Source organism: Melitaea cinxia, chromosome 29 (genome assembly GCF_905220565.1).
Source record: "Melitaea cinxia chromosome 29, ilMelCinx1.1, whole genome shotgun sequence".
Lineage (NCBI taxonomy): Eukaryota > Metazoa > Arthropoda > Insecta > Lepidoptera > Nymphalidae > Melitaea > Melitaea cinxia.
Window position 1 is genome coordinate 8,687,794 of NC_059422.1, and position 21,299 is coordinate 8,709,092.

Consider the following 21,299-nt stretch of genomic DNA (forward strand, 5'->3'; position numbering starts at 1 on the left):
AGTGAATTATGTATAGTATTTTAAGACGAGAAATCGTTGGTGTCGGGTTGTTTGTTTTATTCAGTGGTTACATTATTTGTTTGGCAATGTCATAAAAATAATAAATTCCAAAAAAATTTGATACCTACATACCATAAGCAATTTTATCTGTCAATCGATGGAGGTATTTTGTCTTTCACGCTAAAAGTTCAAATCCGTTTGTGATAAAACTTCATGTATAGCCACTTAAGCACCCGAATTGAAATGTAAGACATTTTAAATCCAATATTTTTAAGAGATTGTGATTTAAGCCGATGATTTGCCTTTTGAAATATCAGATATATCAAATTATAATATATTTGTACGACTGCATAGCAAAATACGTCGCTATCAAACAACACTATTAGTGATATATAAATACACATAATAACTCCCCGGAATCAGGTAAAAGTATTACAACTGGCAACATTAACAGCGCTCAACGGCTGATAAAATTCAAATCAAATTTAAACCTTATCTCAACGGAATATATTTTATCGTCTTTGAATGAAACACTACAAGCAAAAATCAACTGTAATGCGTTAATTTAAATTTGAAAATTGTTTAATTCACTATTATGTGGCAACTTTTTAAATTCTTAAGGCGTTCATACTATTTAAGATATGTTGACACCAATATCGCTTATTTTGGCGCGGTGTTTTTTTAATACCTTAATACTTAATTTTATTTTAACAAATCAATGAATGGATATAATTATAGACCTACTTTTGACAAATCGAATTAACAGTTTTTCTGCGTTATTAAAAACGTGTTGCCGCCCGTGGCTTTACTCATTTTTTTAGGAATATAAAATTAGTTTGAATTCTTTACTTAAATGTCTAGTTTGGGCGTTTGAGCATGTTATAGTAAATAGAATACCTGAATGTCAGGTCAGGTGGTTGTAGATTCAAATTCGCGCTGATACCGCTGAGTTTATTAAGTGCTGACATTTACATTCTGTATTTAAATACAAATAACATAACTATACTAGACAATGAAACATAGAGATAAACTAGAACGCAAAAAAATAGTCGGTTATGAAATCTTCAATATCTTCAAACGTACCTTTTTTAACGTGGGGAAAATCCTCAAGGACACCCTCTGGCGCGGGGGCACCGGGGGGTGTATCAGACTTTAACTGACTAAAAACCACCACGTGTGAGCAGACCTTCGTCTGAGTGGGGTGAGATGGGGTCGCGCTAGCCTTCGCCACCTCGCCCCGGTGGTAGGCCCGGACGTCTAAGCGTCCAGGTGCCGGCACAAAGTCGGGGTGGCCACGCAAGGCGTCCCGCAAACGTTTGGGAATCTTTAGAATTTAAGTGACATATTTTTCTACAGTTAAAGCCCATTTTCTATCACCTCTAGCTCAGTACGGCTTTCAGGAAAAAACCCAGTCCAACTCTTGCCCAGTCATTCAGAGTCCAATTCTCGTAATCTTTCTATAACTAAACCGTGATTTGCCGTCTTACTGTATCCGTACTCAGATTATTTCTCCAGCTCGTAAATGGTGCTTCTTTACTTCAACAGCTTTCACTGTGTGGGTAACGTTATTTGACGGACAACGTTATCATTGGCCTTAGTCCGTCTATTGCAGACGATTTAGACAGTGTCAGATAGACACTGTGTCGTTTAGGACACTTTTCAGGAAAACGCAGAGTTGCCTAAGCTCTGCGCCGCCCTCTCGACCTCACTGGCTAGGCCCATAGGAACGACGAGTCGATACGTGTGGAGCCAGTTCGGCTGAAGGAGTCTTTCGCATTTTAGAGCTATGTCACGAATGCTTGACGGAGACCCCATTCCGGGTTTCAAATGAAGTTTTGCTTCTCCAGGACCCTGATGATTTTGAGTCCGGTTTATCCCTCAGTCGTCTTTTACGACCCCCACGGGAAGAAAGGGGGTGGTGTTATTCTACTCGGCCGACACCACAAGGCATACGGACAACGTTATCCAACAGATAAATGTTTTTGATGTATTATTCTCTTTTACCATCGAATTCCACTGTATTTATGAGACATTTCTATTCGCAAATATGAATCTAAAAGTTGTAGTTGATTAATTGAGGAGAAGGAGGTCCTATTGACCTATTCTACGACCTATTCTACGTAACTTATTCGCAGGTTAAAACTGAGGTAGGGCACAGCAGGAATTTCCTGCTCAAAATATGGAGCAGCCCGACTGGGGTAGTACCTCGACCTTACAGAAGATCACAGCAAAATAATACTGTTTTCAAGCAGTATTGTGTTCCTGTTGGTGAGTAAGGTGACCAGAGCTCCTGGGGGGATTGGGGATTGGGCCGGCAACGCGCTTGCGATGCTTCTGGTGTTGCAGGTCTTGTCTATAAGCTACGGTAATCGCTTACCATCAGGTGAGCCGTACGCTTGTTTGCCGATCTAGTGACATAAAAAAAAAGTTTAAAGCCAATCCACAATTAAAAAATGCACAAATAACCAAGTTAAATCGTTTTGTGAGGATTTGTTTAGTATTTCTTGCAGGTATCGAAATGTTATAAATAGATATCTTTATTTGATTACACATACACAGTCGTCTGTGGAACCGGTCCTTATAGCTTTGCATTTTTCATAACTGTACGTAGGTATATCGTTTTACAATAACGTAATTAAATAAATAAATAAATATCATATAACATACACACACGGTCGTCTGTTCCTATGGTAAGCAACTTAATGCTTGTGTTACAGGTAACAGCCGACTGTTACAACTATTTTTTTTTAAAACATACATAGAAATGATACCTATATAAACATATAAATACAAATATTATATTACACCCAGAATCAGGCGGAAATCGAACCCGCAACCCGCAGAACAGAAAGCAGGGCCACTACAAACTGCGCCAACGGGCTAGTCAATTGATCAATTTTAATTATGAAAGTAAAATGATAACTGTACATCGGTGTTATGTGACGGCGGTTTTATTTTACTTAATTATTGACGTAAGTCGTAAAGTGTTACCTTTTAAATCGTTAAAATCGTTATGTAAGCTTAATACTTATGAAATGTGATATTTTAATGTTTTTTTCCCGTTCACTGAATAAAGAGTTATAAAATAAAATAAAAATAAAATAAGCCTTTATTACTGCTCCACAATTTATAGAAAAATAAAATTTTTTATATTAGTTTGTTATTGACAATCGGTTTCAAACAGCTTGTCCTTCGACATAGGCCTCCTCTAATTTTTTCCACATTGATCTGTCTCTCGCTATTCTCATCCACACTGGACCAGCCACCTTCTTCAGGTCATCTTCCCAACGTTTCATTTGTCGCCCTTTATTTCTTTTTCCATTCCTAGGATACCACTCCGTTATCATTTTTGTCCATTTCTCGTTTGTATCTCTTATCATATGTCCCGTCCATCTCCATTTTAAAGTCTTGCATGTCTTTTTTGCCTCCTTAAATTTAGTAATATTTTTTATTTCTTCTAATGTTATTTTATCCAATCTTTTTACCCCAATTACACTTCTCTCTATTCCGTTTTGACATACGTTTACTTTGTTCATTAATTTTTCTGTTAATGCCCATGTTTGGCAACCATATGTTAAGCATGGTAAAATGCAGATATTATATACTTTTCTCTTCTCTTTAAGCGGCATGTCTTCATTTTTCATTATTTCACTAAGGGACCAGTATCTTTTCCAAGTGTTAGCTATTCTTCTATCTATTTCCTTATGCATAGTATCTCTTGCGGCTACGAGTTGTCCTAGATATACGTACTCTTCCACGTATTCTATTTCCTGTGTGCATTGACTCTAATGTTATATGACTGTGAGGTGTTCGTCATAATTTTTGTTTTCGCTGTGTTTATTGTAAGCCCTGCTATCGCGCTTTGATCTGACAGTTGTTGTAGCATTTGCTCAAGTTGTTTTGGGCATTCTGAAAATAAAATTATGTCGTCTGCAAACCGTAAGTGATTTAACTTTAAGAATAAAGAGTTATTAGCCATTAAATGTCGATTGTTACTTAAAGGGTTTATCATGATTGCTGATAAGTCTCTGATAGTTATTTGATGTTTAGCGGTATTTAAGAGATAAAAGTTACAGACATTTTCTTGTGTTTAATCATAGAGTTTAACTTTATTAGATACTAGCTGTGCTCCGCAGTTTACGCTTCAGCCTGTAATATCCCACTACTGGGCATAGGCCTCTTTCCTCATGTTGGGGAAGGATCAGAGCTTAATTCACCACGCTGCTCCAATGCGGGTTGGCGGATATATTCTCTACTATGAGTAACGATCGCTATCAGGTGTACATGATAACAACCGGGACCCAGTGGGGAGACCCACAAGGACTGCACAAACACCTAGACCACGGCAAACACCTGTATGCCAAATACAAATGTTTGTTTAACACGCATTAATTTGAGGAAAAACGAATTAAAATATCATATAGTCTATAGTCTTCCTCGGTAAATGGACTATACAATACAAAATGAATTTGTGATAACAGATTTTGTGACTGTGATAGCCTGTCATCAGTTTGTCCATGATATAACTGGCGAGTTCGCTGATTCTTCTCTGCAGAATCTACATTCCGAATTGGTGGTAACTTCACATATCTCATCATTACAGCCTATACAGTCCACTGCTGGACATAGGCCTCCACAAGTTTACGCCAAAAATAACGTGTACTCATGTGTTTTGCTTATAGTCACCACACTGGGCAGGCGGGTTGGTGACCGCAGTACTGGCTTTGTCACACCGAAGACGCTGCTGCCCGTCTTCGGCCTGTGTATTTCAAAGCCAGCAGTTGGATGGTTATCCCGCCATCGGTCGGCTTCTTAAGTTCCAAGGTGGTTGTGGAACCTTGTTATCCCTTAGTCGCCTCTTACGATACCCACGGGAAGAGAGGGGGTGGCTAAATTCTTTAGTGCCGTAGCCACACAGCACTTTTGAAGCCTATTTGAATAAAATAATAATTATTAATTATAATGAAACACGTTTTTCGGATTTAATGGCGGTTTATTAGTTTTTTTATATACCCGACGTTTCGGATACTTTAAACAATCATGCTCACGGGAGCACAATAAAATCCGAAAAAGTTTCATTATAATGAGTGAAATTACAACATTGAACATTATAAAATAACAATTATTAATTTTGATTTTTGATTTTGCAAGAGATCCTTGGGATATTTCCCATATTCGCTGTCCTTACAATGTACTTTAACTTGTGTAGGTTCCGTGAATTTCGCTCACACTCCATCATGGCGTGCGATGCATCTTTAGCGAGATGAAAATGATCTCTTTAACGCTACGTTGGCTTTCCACAATGACTATGTAAAAACTGACATGCAGTTTTCACTTTCTGGCTTATTTAAATGGAAATATTTGATTTTTCTTGTAGTTTAATGCATGTTTTTTATAGTAGATGCGTTGGGGCAGCGGTCACGGTACTGATTATTGCGCTGGCGGTCGCGGGTTCGATCCCCGCTCACGACATATATTTGTTTTGGCCATATAGATGTTTGTCGTGGTCTGGGCGTTGTGTTTGTGTATTGTGTGTGTTTCTGGACCCCCAACACAGGAGAAAATCCTACTGGGGGCCGTTGAGTGCGAAGCGTATATTTCTTATTATTTATTTATTTATAGTATTCGTACTTGTAATAAAACTATAGTAGAGGATCAATTCTGTACATTGATGGTACCTAATATAGTAAAAAGTATTAATAAATAAAAATTGTACTTAGTTATGAACCACGCGATAACTAATGTGGGGTATCCACATTCGATACATATACAAACTCTTTATATCAGTATAATAATCAAACCTCATTTTATGTTTTTATATTTTTATAAAAATATTTTTTGATAGATGTCAAGAATATGTATTTTGAATTCTTCTTTATAATTTACTGCCGGATCCAATTGAGATAAAAAAACCCTCTATCTCCCAAGTTGGACCAAATTACTAATGCTTACAAAATTTGATAAAAATTGGTTCAGTAGTTTCAGAGTTTATCTGGAACATACATCGTGACACGAAATTTGTATATATATAGATATATTGCTACGTGGAGATATCGAAGACTTTTAAAGAATGTCAAAAAAAGTCGCGTACCCAGTTCTGCACCTCTCCATTTTTTTAGAGGACTAGGTTAGCAAAAAAGCATTCGGCCCACCTGATAGCATACGATTACTGTTGCCTAAAGACGCTTGCAACACCACAAGCTTCGCAAGTGCGTTGCCGATGTTACCTTCGACGATTCCCAAGAGCTCTGGCCTTCCTCATCACAAGAACACAACATTGCTTGAGATCAGTGCTATTTAGCTGTGATCTTCTGTAAGGTTGGTGTGCGTTCCCAGTCGAGCTGCTCCAAATATCGAGCAAGATATTTCCTGCGACGGAGACAGGCGGAGATAGTGTGTTGATTCAAATTGCGGTCCATAAAAGCATCCCCTTTCCCATTGATACAGCACCATTCATGAAATCTATGATGTCTTGCAAGCACCGTTAACTTATTCTGTTTCCAGATTCTTTTCCTGTACTCATTTATGCTGTGTGGTTACGGCATTAAAGAATATAGCTACCCCCTCTCTACCCGTGGGTGTCGTAAGAGGCGACTAAAGGATAACAGTTCCACTACCACATTGGAATTTAAAAAGCCGACCGATGGCGGGATAACTATCCAACTGCTGGCTTTGAAATACACAGGCCGAAGGCGGGTAGCATCGTCTTCGGTGCGACAAAGCCAGCCCTGCGGTCACCAACCCGCCTGTCCAACGTGATGATTACGGGCAAAACACATGAGTTCACTCCATTTTTGACGTGAACTTGTGGAGTCCTATGTCTAGTAGTGGACTGTGAAAGGCTGATGTGAACTCATTCAATATCTTGTTTTAATCGGGGCATTCTAAGGTTACACTTTTTCCTTTATATTTACTACAATCTTGGAACCTCATCATGAACTAGTATGACTTGTTTAGGAGTTTTTTTTTAACAATAACAAACACTCAACGAACCCCACTAGGATTAACTCCAGTATCGGCTCTATAAACACATACAATACACAAGCACAAACGCCCAGACCAGTGACGTAGCGAGCTTAACTCGCCAGGAGCACAATATCTTTTAACGCCCCCTCTTACGAAAACCATTTCATATGTCCAGCTATTTTTTATTTTGCGGACCATTTGACGCCACTTTGTGAGTAGCGCCCGGGATGCTCTTGCCACCTCCGGCTAAGCCACTGGCCCAGACCACGGAAAACATCTGTATGGTCTATACACATGTATGTCATACGCGGGGATCGAACCGACGACTTACAGCGCAACAGTCACAATCAAGTGCCATCACCCTGACCATTGCCCTGACGCGACATCGAACAGGTTTTTTTTGACATCAAATAAAAGTGTGATTAATATTAGTTATTTTTAATTTTATCATTACAAGTTAATCATAACGGTAAAAGTACAGATTCGTGTCAGCAGAGTACATCCCACGCGTCTTGCATTAATTACAGTTTTAAAAAGAAATCTTAATTTTTTCTGTTCATCTATACCTATATTCCTCCGACCCGTTGGACCGACGATCTACGTGAGATTGCCGGTGTAGGCTGGATGAGGATTGCGGAAAACCGGGATGGTTGGCGCGAACTTGGGGAGGCCTATGTCCAGCAGTGGACTGCAATAGGCTGAGCTGACTGACTGACTGACTGGCGATGTTTTATAATTAAGGTAAAATTAGATGTTGGCCGATGCTCAGACCAACTCGATACATACGCAATTATATACACAAAATTTCATAAAAATCGGTCCAGCCGTGTCAAAGGAGTATGGTAACTAACATTGTGACACGAGAATTTTATATATAAGATAACGACCCAGGAGAAGTCACGATAAAGATCTAGCTTATAAGAAAGACACAACGCGTAAGCTCATTCAAGGTGAGTTGCATCGTTCACGAGGTTGTGGCTTTTTGTCGAACATTGCTGTGACCAAAAACGTAAACTGTACAAGGTTCTGTATTTGTACTAGATTTCTGAAAGTCTAAAATACTTAAGTTGAATAATTAAATACTTAAGTTGCTTAAATTATACAAAAATGTATTTTATTTTTTATTTTTTATTATATAATGGGCTTACTCTTGACCCCAGTCTAGCTCTAGTGCAGAGACGAGGTCGAAGATAGAGCGAGGTCTCCCAGAAGAAACCTGTTCATTCGCGCTTTGAACATGATCGGGTTGTATGAACTCGGAAATACAGACGCCGGCAGGGAATTCCACACCTTGGCCGTGCGCATTAAAAAAGATGATTCGAAGCGCTATGTATATTTCTCTCCTACATGGAGAAAGAGGCCTATAAGCTTAGATGTTACAGGCTGAATTGTGATCATTGTGTATATTTTTATTCGTGTGTTATGGAATTAAAAAAAAACAATGTAAAAATAAATAAATAAAAGGTCATAAAAGACATAAAATAATTTCATTATAATTATACTTGGTATAAAGTCTAAGCAGACAACAAATTTATAAAAAAATCATCAATTTATTATAATTTTTAAATGATATAAAACACTATACAATTCATTAATTAAGAAAATGTCATTATTGTAAATTATACAACGAACATTTAGAATCACAAAAACAACAACATAATTATAACATAATTTTTGTAAAATAAACATTTTCATAAATAACACTAAATAATCACAACTAAAATTATAAATTAAAAAATCGTAAGACGTAATAGTCGTAATCAATATTAATTAGCAAAAATTAAGCAATAAACGATAATCGCGCAATCATTCAATTGCTTGATGACAATTTTAGTCAATTGTTAAAAACTACTTATTAGCCTACTAGTACCTACTAGTAGTTTGATTCACTGACTGCTCACTGAATATTTCTATTTCAGATTTTGAAATGAAACTTTTTAGGCGCATGAGGGTAAAATTTTTACGCATAAAACGGCAACGTTTTTGTCATATTTAAAAATTAGTTTGTCAAAGAAATTTCACTCCTGACATACATATGTAAAGAACTAGTGGGTTTGTAAATTAAATAGCATAGGCGATTATCACAATCTCTCTATATTTTTGAACAGCGTAACGTTGTTAACAACTTAAATAATAAGTAATGCTTAACCTCCTGCCTACTTTCGTACTTCGTATAGTACATAAGAAATAAAAAAATCTAGTTCTTTTCTTTTTAAATTATTTTATCTAATATTCTTACTACTGGCAACATTGGTTCATGCAACAATAGAAAAAAAAACAACAACAAGTTGCAGCTGTCATTTCAGTAAAAAAATGCCGTCGATGGAGTCACGTTCGAGTCAGCGCATGCGTGGAGGTAAGTCAATCCATTTGGATCTTAATTAATTGTTTGTAATTATAATATTTTTTATGGTAAATGGTAACTAAAGTAATGAAATCCATCTCCCGAGAAGTATTTTTCTGTTCTGGTTCATAATAATTGAGACACAAACCTATTTATTTTTATGTACTTTCCAAAGCACAAAAGTAGATACTGCATAGTTGTTGTGTTTTACTACATCTGTACTTTGTGAAGTACTTAAAAGATTCCTTTTTTTTCTAAGGGATATCCGATGACCAAATTGAAGATTTGCTCAATGATTCGGAAATAGACTTCTCTGGGGATGATTCCGATGAAGATCCAGGGTACACACCACCAGATCTTATACAGCAAACTAACCATGAATCGAGTAGCAGCTCCAATGAAAACGATGATGGGTTAGAAATTTCAGCGGCTTCTCCAGCATTTTCTGTCAACTCAGAGGTGATCCCCACCACAACAACATCACGAATAGGATCAAGAGGACGCACGAGGTCTACAATTAGTCATGCGCGTGGGCGTGCAAGAGCGCGTACAGTCTGTCTCAGTACTCGTTCGTCACCATCGCTTCGACGAAATATTAGCAGGCAAGAGCAGCAGAAAGAGACAACTGGGCATCGGACCAATTTGTGCCTGAAACCCTAAATTTTACCGTCCCTGCGTATTCTCATGTAGACACTACCGACTGGGAATGGCATAGATACTACGATCAATATATTAACGACGAAATTCTTTTAACGATTGTTGAGAACACAAATAGAACGCACATTTTGGAGACAGGTAAATCATTTGGGCTGACCCTGAAAGAGTTAAAAATTTATTTGGGCATAACCATGATTATGTCTGCGCTTCAATACCCACAAATAGATATGTATTGGTCACCTAAATGGAAACTTCCTGCAATAGCTATGGCTATGAATCGCAACCGATTTTATTTTTGATTTATGTGTTGTGAATGCTTGGTTGCAATATCGAAGGGAAGCGACACAAAATTTAACCCTGGTCAAAAACATAATGCAGCTACGACAATACAAGTTAGAGATAGGCACCAAACTCATAACTGACAATGAGAACCAAAGCGATGAAGAAATCGACCGAGTTTACGAGGAGTTGGAGCCTAAGCACAAGAAGAGGAAGGTTCTCATAAAACCCATACCAACCCTTGAATATCGTGTGCAAAAAGCCGCACATCTGCCTGAGTATGACACTTCAAAACAACATCGTTGCAGAAAGAGTGGATGTGACAAACGAACCACTGTTTACTGTAAAAGTTGCAAAGTTTTTTTGTGTTTCAATCCGAACAGAAACTGCTTTTCTGAAATTCCATGAAAACAATACCTAGAAGATAACTTTACTATTGATTTCATTATAAAAAGTCTGATTATTCTACTAAGTAATTACCAAAAATTTATTTCTAATTTATAATTATTTTGAAATGAAAAGTTTAAGTTTGTTTATAATTAAAAGAAGTATTTTTTATGTTTTTTTTTTTAATATTGTTTATTAGTACTTATGTCACTATTTCAAGAATTAATAAATCAAATTTATTATAATTTGAAGTTAAAAAGATATAAACACATAAGAAAAGGCAAGTTGCAATTAAAATATGTGTAAGATAAAATGTTTCTATGGATCCGACGTGAGATATAATATGATTTTTATAAAGAATTTATGTTTGTTTGTATAATAATTGTTTTGTAGTTGAGCATAAACATTAAAAAGTTGAAATAATAAAGTATTTCATTATGTTATTGACCCGTAAAATGTACAAGAAATGTTTATGTACTTTTTAAAGCACTACTTAATTGAGTACTATTGTACTTTCAAAAGTACTTAAAGAAAAGCCGTTTTTCCGTAACAAAGATTTTTTTCAACATTTTTCCTGTACATTTTAAGACAGAATGGACATACCCTGAAAATTTCAAAGCGATAGCTCAAAAATTATATCTTCAGTAGGCAGGAGGTTAAAATGATTATCTACCCTTTTTATACAATTTTACCGACGATTCAAATCAGAGCTAATTATTATTGATTTATTTAAAATATTAAACAAATGTATTTGTAAATAAGAATATTAAATATTGATTTAAGACATTATTACATGTATATACTAATTTATGTCATACAATTAATATGAACTACGTCATAACCGTTGGGCGACTATTGAATACTTGATAACACATGTGTACATGGTATTTTTATAACAGATAGCTTTTAGACCATATGCATGAAGGTTGAGGATATTTCTTATAGGGCTCGGCAGAGAATTTCTTGCAATACCTATTGGTAAAGTACCTAAACTTTACCATAATCTACACAGTCGTCCAAGGAAGTCATCTAGACAGCGCAATCGTGCTAGGCGTATAGGGGTGACACGCAGGTAGGCGAGCCCGAGCTGTATAATTATCGTGCATTTTTATCCCGCAGAACTGAGATTCCATCAATTAAGGTGACCAGAGCTCTTGGGGGGATTGGGAATAGGGTCGGCAACGCGCTTGCGTTGCTTCTGGTGTTGCAGACGTCTATTAGTAATCGCTTACCATCAGGTGAGCCATACGCTTGCTTACCGCTATAGTTACAAAAAAAACGTGGATCCAATTAGTTTATCTTTTTAAATATATTGGAATATTAGTAACTTGTTTTACTATCGAGGCAAAGAAACAAAACGTCAATAAATATATTTGTTTGCAAATCACGTAACGATACTGATGCAATTATCACATTATGTAGTCTCACCTCGATACAAGAACGCGTTAAATGTCAAGGATCTGTGGACAAGCGTCGTGAATCTTTGACGGTCGTGGCTTCGATTATTTCATATAATTAAAACATAATATGCATTTAGTTGGCAAGTTTTGTTTCGCTTCAGCCTGTAATATCCCACTACAGGGCATAGGCCTCTTTCCCCATGTAGGAGAAGGATCAGAGCTTAATCCAGTTTTGTAGTGTGTGCTTGTTTTTGTTTTAAGCAGTTTTGTTTACTAATAATAAAACTGGTTGACAATTTGGCTAATTAAGTATAGGTAGGTCACAGGGAATGTGAAGCTTTGGGTACCGGTTGTTATTATAGGCGCGTGATAGCGTTCTTTACTCGTAGGGAATATATTCGCCAACTGTCAGAGGATTAAACTACGACCGTTTTTCATAGAAAAAGACGCCTATGTGCTGTGTGATGTTACAGGCTGAACCAGTCGATCAATATACATTATATTCTGATTTAATTGCATCAAAAATAAATACCTTTTTTAACCGTTGAAGTACAATGGGCGGACTTATGGCTAATTAGCCATTTCGTCCAGAAAACCCATTTTTAAATGTATGTTTGTGGATAACTTCGTCGTTAATGAACGAATTTTGATAATTCTTTTTTTGTCGGAAAGGAGATATCCTAAGTATGGTACCATGATAAGGAAACCAGGATCTGGTGATGGGATCCCTGAGAAATCGAGGGAAATCCTCAAAACTCGCATATCTTTTTACCGGGTGTACCGATTTTAATGATTTTTAATTTAATCGAAAGCCGGTGTTTAGTATGTGTTCACATTCAAATTTTATTAAGATCCGATTACAACTTTTGGAGTAATCTTTGATAATGCGTATTTACTTGACTATTTTTTCGTCTACCTACGTTGTATTACTTGTCGATGTAATTGAAGTCGGTTTTTTTTTCGTTTGCCTGCAAACACAATAATAACATACATTTACTTATTGAAAATACAAAAGTGAAATTTAATTGAATTTCAGATTATATGGCTTTCAGTGGTGTCAGTGGAGCGCAGTCTACTTAAAAAGTCACGTAGAATGAAGACTCGAAGGAGATCGGACTCAATTACACGCAGAAAAACTAAATAGGTTTTCATTGTAAAGTCCTCAGTACAGGAATGTACTTTTTGTAAGTGATACATCTATACTATTTTATTTATACTAACTGACTTCGAAAAAAGAAAGAATTTCTAAATTTGACTGGGGGAGGTAAGGTAGTGAATGCGTGACGAGAGCGTTAATAAATTTGTGATCGGGCGAAGCGGAAGTTGTTTTTTTTTTCTACAAATTATTGCTAATGTTGCTTGCTTATTTTATTTGTATGGTGTACAATAAAGTGTTAAATAAATAAATAAATAAATAAGTTGAGAGGGAAATATGTAGTGAAGATAGAAAGAGAGAGAGTTACGTTTCGTAAGTTTTACTTCAGTCGTGTGGTCTAATTTTATGTGTTTGTATTACTTCATAACTACTGTGTGGCTACGGTACTAAAGAATATAGCCACCCCCTCTCTTCCCGTGGGTGTCGTAAGAGGCGACTAAGGGATAACACAGTTCCGCTACCATCTTGGAACTTAAAAAGCCGACCGGTGGCGGGATCACCATCTAACTGCTGGCTTTGAAATACACAGGCCGAAGACGGGCAGCAGCGTCTTCGGTGCGACAAAGCCAGTACTGCGGTCACCAACCCGCCTGCCCAGCGTGGTGACTATGGGCAAAACACATGAGTTCGCGTTATTTTTGGCGTGAACTTGTGGAGACCTGTGTCCAGCAGTGGACTGTATAGGCTGTAATGATGATGTGGAGACCTATGTCCAGCAGTGGACTGTATAGGCTGTAATGATAATACTTCATAACGTTTTACTGGGAGTTGGAAATTAATAATTCTTTTTTAATGGAAAGCTGGTACTTATCGAGTGGAGTGGGATCGGTAATTAAATTGGATGAAATCTGACGGGTGGATTTTGACTTATTCTTAATATCAAGTCAATTGACTTCAATTAGCTTGATGATGCTGGCTGCGTGGTTGCGGCATTAAAGAATATACCCCTTTCTTCCCGTGGGCGTCGTAAGAGGCGACTAAGGGATAACAAAGTTCCACTACCACTTCGTCACCGTCTTCAGTGTGCTGAAGTTATGATGATGACCTTGATGATGTATTTCATTACTTGACGATTTGATTTGAAGTCGGTTTTTCTTTAACTTTTTCAGCAACCGAAAAAAACAGGCCCTTAAATGAGTACCTAAATAAGTTTTTTTACAACATGCGATCATTTTTACCTGTTTATATTAATTCTAAATAAAAACTAAACAACTCCTCGTAACCTAAGAACAGACGCGTCATTACTTATTCCATTGTTATAAAAGTAATCGTCGGGTCGTTGCACTCCGGTCAACGATTTTTTGCAAGTACCTACCTATTAGATGTTTTTTACCTATTGTGACCGCTTGGGACCAATATCCTTAGTTATATACCTATTTTGGATTTTTATGGGTGCGTTTATGTTATGGTGTACTTAATGTATTATACTATATATTGTAGGTTAGTTTAGTAAATGTTTTTAATGCCAATTTAGATGATTTTCTTGAATCGAAAGCTGGTAATTGTCGGGTGATCCTATTTAAATTTGTGCGAGATCTTTTTAGGGTTCCTTACCTCAAAAGAAAAAAAAGGTACCCTTATAGGATAACTTTGTTGTCCGTCTATCTGTCAAGACTCTTTTTCTCAGGAATGCGTGGAGGTATCAATTTGAAATTCATATCAAATACTCAGGTCTATTGTCCCTTGGAGCTGTGAAAAAACCAAACTTAAGCCAACACAATCAAAAGATACAGCCGTTTATGCTGCAAATTTTGGACACTCGCAAGGGAATCAAAACCTACAAGGTACTTCCCGTGAACTCGGAATCTTGAAATTTGGTACGAAGCAACGTTTTATAGTACAGATAAAGAAATAATTATTTTTACTGGTAAACGAAAAAAAACCGACTTCAATTACATCGACAAGTAATACAACGTAGGTAGACGAAGTAATAGTCAAGTAAATACGCATTATAAAAGATTACTTCAATAGTTGTAATCAGATTTCGATGAGATTTAAATGTGACCACATGATAATCGGCTTTCGATTAAATTAAAAATCATCAAAATCGGTACACCCAGTAAAAAGTTAAGCGGATTTACGAGGGTTTCCCTTGATTTCTCTGAGATCCCATCATCAGATCCTAGTTTTCTTATCATGTTACCACACTTAGGATATCTCCTTTCCAACAAAAAAAGAATGATCAAAATCGGTTCATAAACGACGAAGTTATCCCCGAACATACATAAAAAAATATATATACGGTCGAATTGAGTAACCTCCTTCTTTTTTGAAGTCAGTTAAAAATTACAGCATAAATTTTTAATTACATCAAATACTAAAAATATTTTCAATAAAATAATAAAAATATTTTCAATAAAATAATAAGAATATTTTCAATAGAATAATAAAAATATTTTCAATAATTTTGCTATTTGACGTTTATTGTTATTGAATTTCTTTGAAAACAAATTTAGTTCTTTTTTGTTTGCTCCAGTTTAGTTATTAGAACAATAAGCGTTGATCTAAATATCTCTTTGTTTGCTGTCAGTTTTCTAATTGATAAATTGTCGTAACCGCCTCGAGATGGTCACAGCCGACGACTCGTAATCGGTAACGGTTGAATCTTAATTTATCGCGAGGTCTGACCATGCTTTGTTTTATGATAACAAATTATAGAAGACAGGTTTTAGACTAGCGTCTATTATGGTGGTGAACGGAAAATGTCCAGATCAACAAAATGTATCTTGTTATACTACGTATATTATGTATACTATGTATATAATATATGTAATATTTAGTTTAATTTTTTTAACACACAGACACTTTCGTCTGTTCCTAACATACAACAAATACATACACATACAAAGGGATTCTTTTTGTATAAGTACATAAAACTATTGAGCCTAGACTTGGGTCCGATATTGAAACCATAACCCCGGAGCAGAGAGCAGGGTCACTGAATACTGCGTCATCGCGGCATCGGACTGGTCATTTTTTTAATAAATTGTTTGGGTTGCCATTTGTAAAATTATATCTAATTATAGTATTTAATTTAATGAAACAACTTTTTTCGGATTTTATCGCGGTTTATTATTAACTTTTGATTCCCGACGTTTCGGATACTTTACAGCAACCATGGTCACGGGAGGACTCCATGGTTGCTGTAAAGTATCCGAAACGTCGGGAATCAAAAGTTAATAATAAACCGCGATAAAATCCGAAAAAAGTTGTTTCATTAAATGAGTAAAATTCGCGTAAACATTAGAAAACAATATAGTATTTCATGTTTTACTTTTAATTATGTCAACTTACGAAGCTCACTATCCGCTGAACCCAGAGCACGGGCTTTACTTTTAATTATTTAAAAATATTTTACTTTAAAATATTTTGACATTGTATTAATTATTGTTATATACATTTTACACACGGGTGCAGCAGGCAATATCTCAAAACTTGAGGCAACCTGGCACCTCAACCATACAGAAGATCACAGCTAAATAACGCCGTATGTTGTGGGTCGTTGGTGAAGGTCGGCAATATGTTTATGAAGCTTCTGGCGCTACTGATATCCATAGGCATGTTTGGTTACCACCTTTATATAAAGCATAAAAAAATATATTTTTAAGAGCAATATTTTAGAAATCGCCAGCTCTCAGGCGCTCCTGTAACAATTTTCCTTGGTCTCAGTTACGCAAGATGGCCGCCACGTTCCACTCCGTTTGTTGAACGATAAAAAATAATTATACGCTTAATTTTCATTAATCAATATTTATGTTATTAAACGGAAGTTTGTCTTTCTTTGTTTCTCTTTGTTCGACTGTTCATGTTTTAAAATTAATGAATCAGTTACAAAGTTTTTATTTTTATTTTATACCACTAGGTCGGCAAACAAGCGTACGGATCACATGATGGTAAGCGATTACCGTAGCTTATAGACGCCTGCAACACCAGAAGCATCGCAAGCGCGTTGCCGAACCATATCCCCAATTCCCCCAGGAGCTTTGGTCACCAACTAGAACACAATACTGCTTGAAAAAAGTATTATTTAGCTGTGGTCTTATGTAAGTTCGAGGTAGTACCCCAGTCAGGCTCCTGCTGTCTTACCTCAGTTGGTGATTAAATAAAATAATAAACTTCCTAATTTCTAGTTTACGGTATTCAATTGTTAATAATGACGAAAACGTGTGGATTTAGTGATGGTGTATATTGCAAAATTTTATTAATTATATTAACATACATTTTTTTTTCAAATGGTACCTAACTGCTCAGTTCCTTACCGATCCTTCTTTGCAGATTAACAAATATAATTTTAATTTGTAAAATGACAATTTAAATGTGCTTTTCTCACTCTTAGAGTCACTGCTGTTCCGTTGTTTCAGATGATTTTACATAACACTTTTCTATGCCCTGTCCTATGCAAAAGGAAGAAGTCGCTCTTTTAGCGATTAGACCGCTTTCGTATATCTTCCTCTAATTGTCTACTTTTGTTTGTATATTTTAATGGTGTGCAATTAAGAATATTATTATTTATTATCAGTATTATTTACATAACAAACTTCTTAATAATTAAGGGCCTTATCCGATTCAACCGGTAACATCCCACTACTGGGCATAAAACTCTTTCTCAATTAGGAGAAGGATTAAAGCATAATCTACCACGCTGCCGCACTACGGGTTGGCGAATATGGGCCTATTATCGTCTCTTAAACAGTAACTTCCAAAAATTTGCTGGAATTGTCAAGTCTCGAGTTTGCCAGAACCAGAACCAGGACAATAACTAACAATCGCTATCAGGTGAAGATGATAAAAACCGAGACCGACGCCTTAACGTGGTCTCCGACGCACGGTGGGGAGACCCACAAGGACTGCACAAACACCCAGACCACGGAAAACATCTGTATGGCCAATACAAATATTTGTCATGTGTGGGGATCGATTCCACAAACCAATGCTGTGACCCTAATAATAATATTATATAAATTATAAATATTAATGTAAGTTTATTTGTTATGCTTTCACGCGAAAACGTCTTAAGCGATCACCATGACACTTTGTACACATATTCTTGGAGATATTAGAAGAAGCATAGGATACTATTTATTCAAAAAAAATCAATGCGAGCGAAGCCGCGGGTAAAAGCTTGTATAGTATATTTAAAAAACGATGGTAACAATCAACGTATAAAAATGACAGTCATTATAAAAATCAACAAAGAAAAAAAGCTTGATTATTATAAATCGAACAAAGAAAAACACTTTCTAAGTAAAGTAAGGATAGGGATAAAAGATAGGCAGGTAAGGTAAGCGGCCAAAGGCTTCACAAGGATATTGTTTCTGCGTTTGCTTTATATATCTTTCAATACACCGACAAGGGATGTCTTCTTCATCAGAATCATAATCTAACTTGCCCCTTACCTCATTTTCTTGCATATCTCTTGTTCTTTGTTTGTTTAAAATTAACGGAGTTTGGTTTGTTGTACCTGAAGGAACTTTAAACTTTGCTTTATCAACGATTGATGTTATGCCTTTTAATGTATCTTTAATTGTTTCATCTTGTAATGTATCTTGTATAGCTTGATTACAATATTTTGTTTCATTATCAGCCTGACATTCAACTGAACATTTGAGAGATGAAACATCTTCTTCTTTAATGAATATTTGTTTGTCATCTTCTCCTATTTCAGAAATGTCTTTGAGGTAAAGTTTTTCTTTATCATTTAATTGATATGGTTTTATATCTGTTAGTGTTTGAGATGTGGCTTGATTGTTAGGATTTATAGCAAAAGCGCTTGCTTTAATTTTGTCGTTTTTATCATCATATGGAAAAGAATAGTGTGATTGTTGACAGCATTTTGGAATATCTTCTAATCCAATTTTAGTTTGAGCATTCGTTCGTGTAATTGCAGCTCCTATAATATCACTAACATGAAGGGGTTGTGCATGTTGTGTGTGTTCTATCTCTGTGATTGTTTGAGATGTGGCTTGGTTGTTAGGACTTCTAGAAATAGAGCTTGCATCAACATTATGAAATGAATAGTGTGTTAGTTGACAGCATTTTGGAATATCTTTGAATCCAACATTCTTTTGAGTGATCATTTGTGTTGTTACAGCACTTATATTATCACTAATACAAGGGGTTTGGTTAAAGATATTTATGTCTGATGTTTGGGTACCTACGTCTGGATGACTTCTTTGTAAGGTCAGCCACTGTTCATTATTTGTTATTTTGAAAGATGAATTTTGTAGTGTCTCTGAAATATCTTTCGTTTCAGCATTATCTTCATTATTTCCTTGCGTTGTTTCATTGTTAATATATGGTGATATAGTATGCATACTTGTATTTTTCGTTTGAGTACCAACATCAGGATGGCTACTTAGAAGGGAAAACCATTGATCATTACTTGACTCTTTAAATGATGAACTGTGTGGTCGTTCTTCTGCAAAAATTCTATAACTCGGTGGTTCTTGAATGACGACTCGAGTTTGTCTCCTATATGAATCGTTATCATTACTTACTTGTATTTTTGTTGCATTTGTGCGTTGCTCAAATATCTTTCGCTCGCTATACTTTTCATCGTATTGAGTTCCCTGTGCAGATTTTTTGACGATATCTTGTTGCAATATTAGTGAATTATTTGACTTTGGAAGTCTTATGAAGCTTGAATACAATGGCAGGTCTTTACTAATTTGTTCATACCTATCAAGAGGCTTAAAGTCAACTTTTTTTGTACTGACACTCTGATTATTTTTGGTTTTATTTTTTAATCTATTTACTAATTCATCTACCATAAAGTTTATGTTCAAGCTTTCTCCGTCCTGCAAAGGAGTTTTTTCAAGGAATCTTGATACCTCATTTCTTAATGCATTTTCTGAGCCGTCCATGACATTTTTACTTTTTACCTCTTTTATTTTCTTTGCTAAAATATCTCTTTGTTTTCTTCTCTGGTATCGTTCAGCGGTATCATTGTTTGAAACAATGGGCAAGTCTTGATACCACTCTTCTACTTCCATGCTTAGAAGAACGTCATCTGCTTCTTGATTTAAGGTATTCTCACTCGGAAGCGGCACTTGGTCTAAAATTGCAATTAAATCTGTTTGATAAGTGGCTACGTCAATATCTTTTAACTCATTGGCATGATTTGTTTTTAAATCTTTTACAAAATCATCAACTTGTTTTAACAATTTATTTTTGTAGATTTCTGAAATAATCTTGTCTTCATTTTTAAACTTCGTTAATAGAAGGTAGTCTTCAACCAGTTTTATTATTTGTAAATCTTCAAGTAATTTTGTAGAGTTATGACTTTGACTACCAGCGATACCTTTTTTTCTTAAATCAGTAATAACATTTTGTATTAATTTATTCTTAAAAGATGCTTCCTCGTTATCTTTTATTTTATCATTAATAGAAATAGTTTTTTCGATAAATTCAACTTTTAGTAAATGTCTCTTTGACATTAAGTCGGAAGATTGAGGTAGACAATCTAACAAATCATCGATAGCATCATCAAGAAGGTCTTCGTACAAGAAACGGTTAAAGTACGTAGCTGGATCGCAATTCAGTTTTGATACTACTTTCCATAAGCCATTGTATATTCCCATTCGCGCTTTCTCAAGTATACTCTCGTCTTCAAAATCTGCTACGGTCATAGGGATTTTTTGTACCCAATTCTGAACAAACTGTTCGTATTCTGTCTCAAGTTGGTCATTATCTTTACAATCATTTAAAATAGTTAAATTTTCTACTTCATTGAGACAACATGATTTGGAAGTACTAGTACATGGCATACTCATTTGTGAATTATCTTTAAAAGTACCTTTAGTTTTTTCATATTCTCCATTTTCAGTACCAGAAGAAGCGTTACGATCTTGCGTTTGTTTTTTAACTCCTAATTCTTCACTATCATGCATAACTTTGGATATTTCATTAACAATATCATGTTTTACTGCCGTAGTGTTAATATTGTTGATCCTGTTAGGATGTTTGCCACAGTTTACTTGTAATTTAGTAAGTACAGGAATAGGTATACGTTTGATCCGATTATTTAAGTCAGACGCACGCTGCACTGGTTCTAAATTATCTCCAGCTAAAAGCTTTTTGATCCATTTAAAAATCTGGTATTTTAAATGTT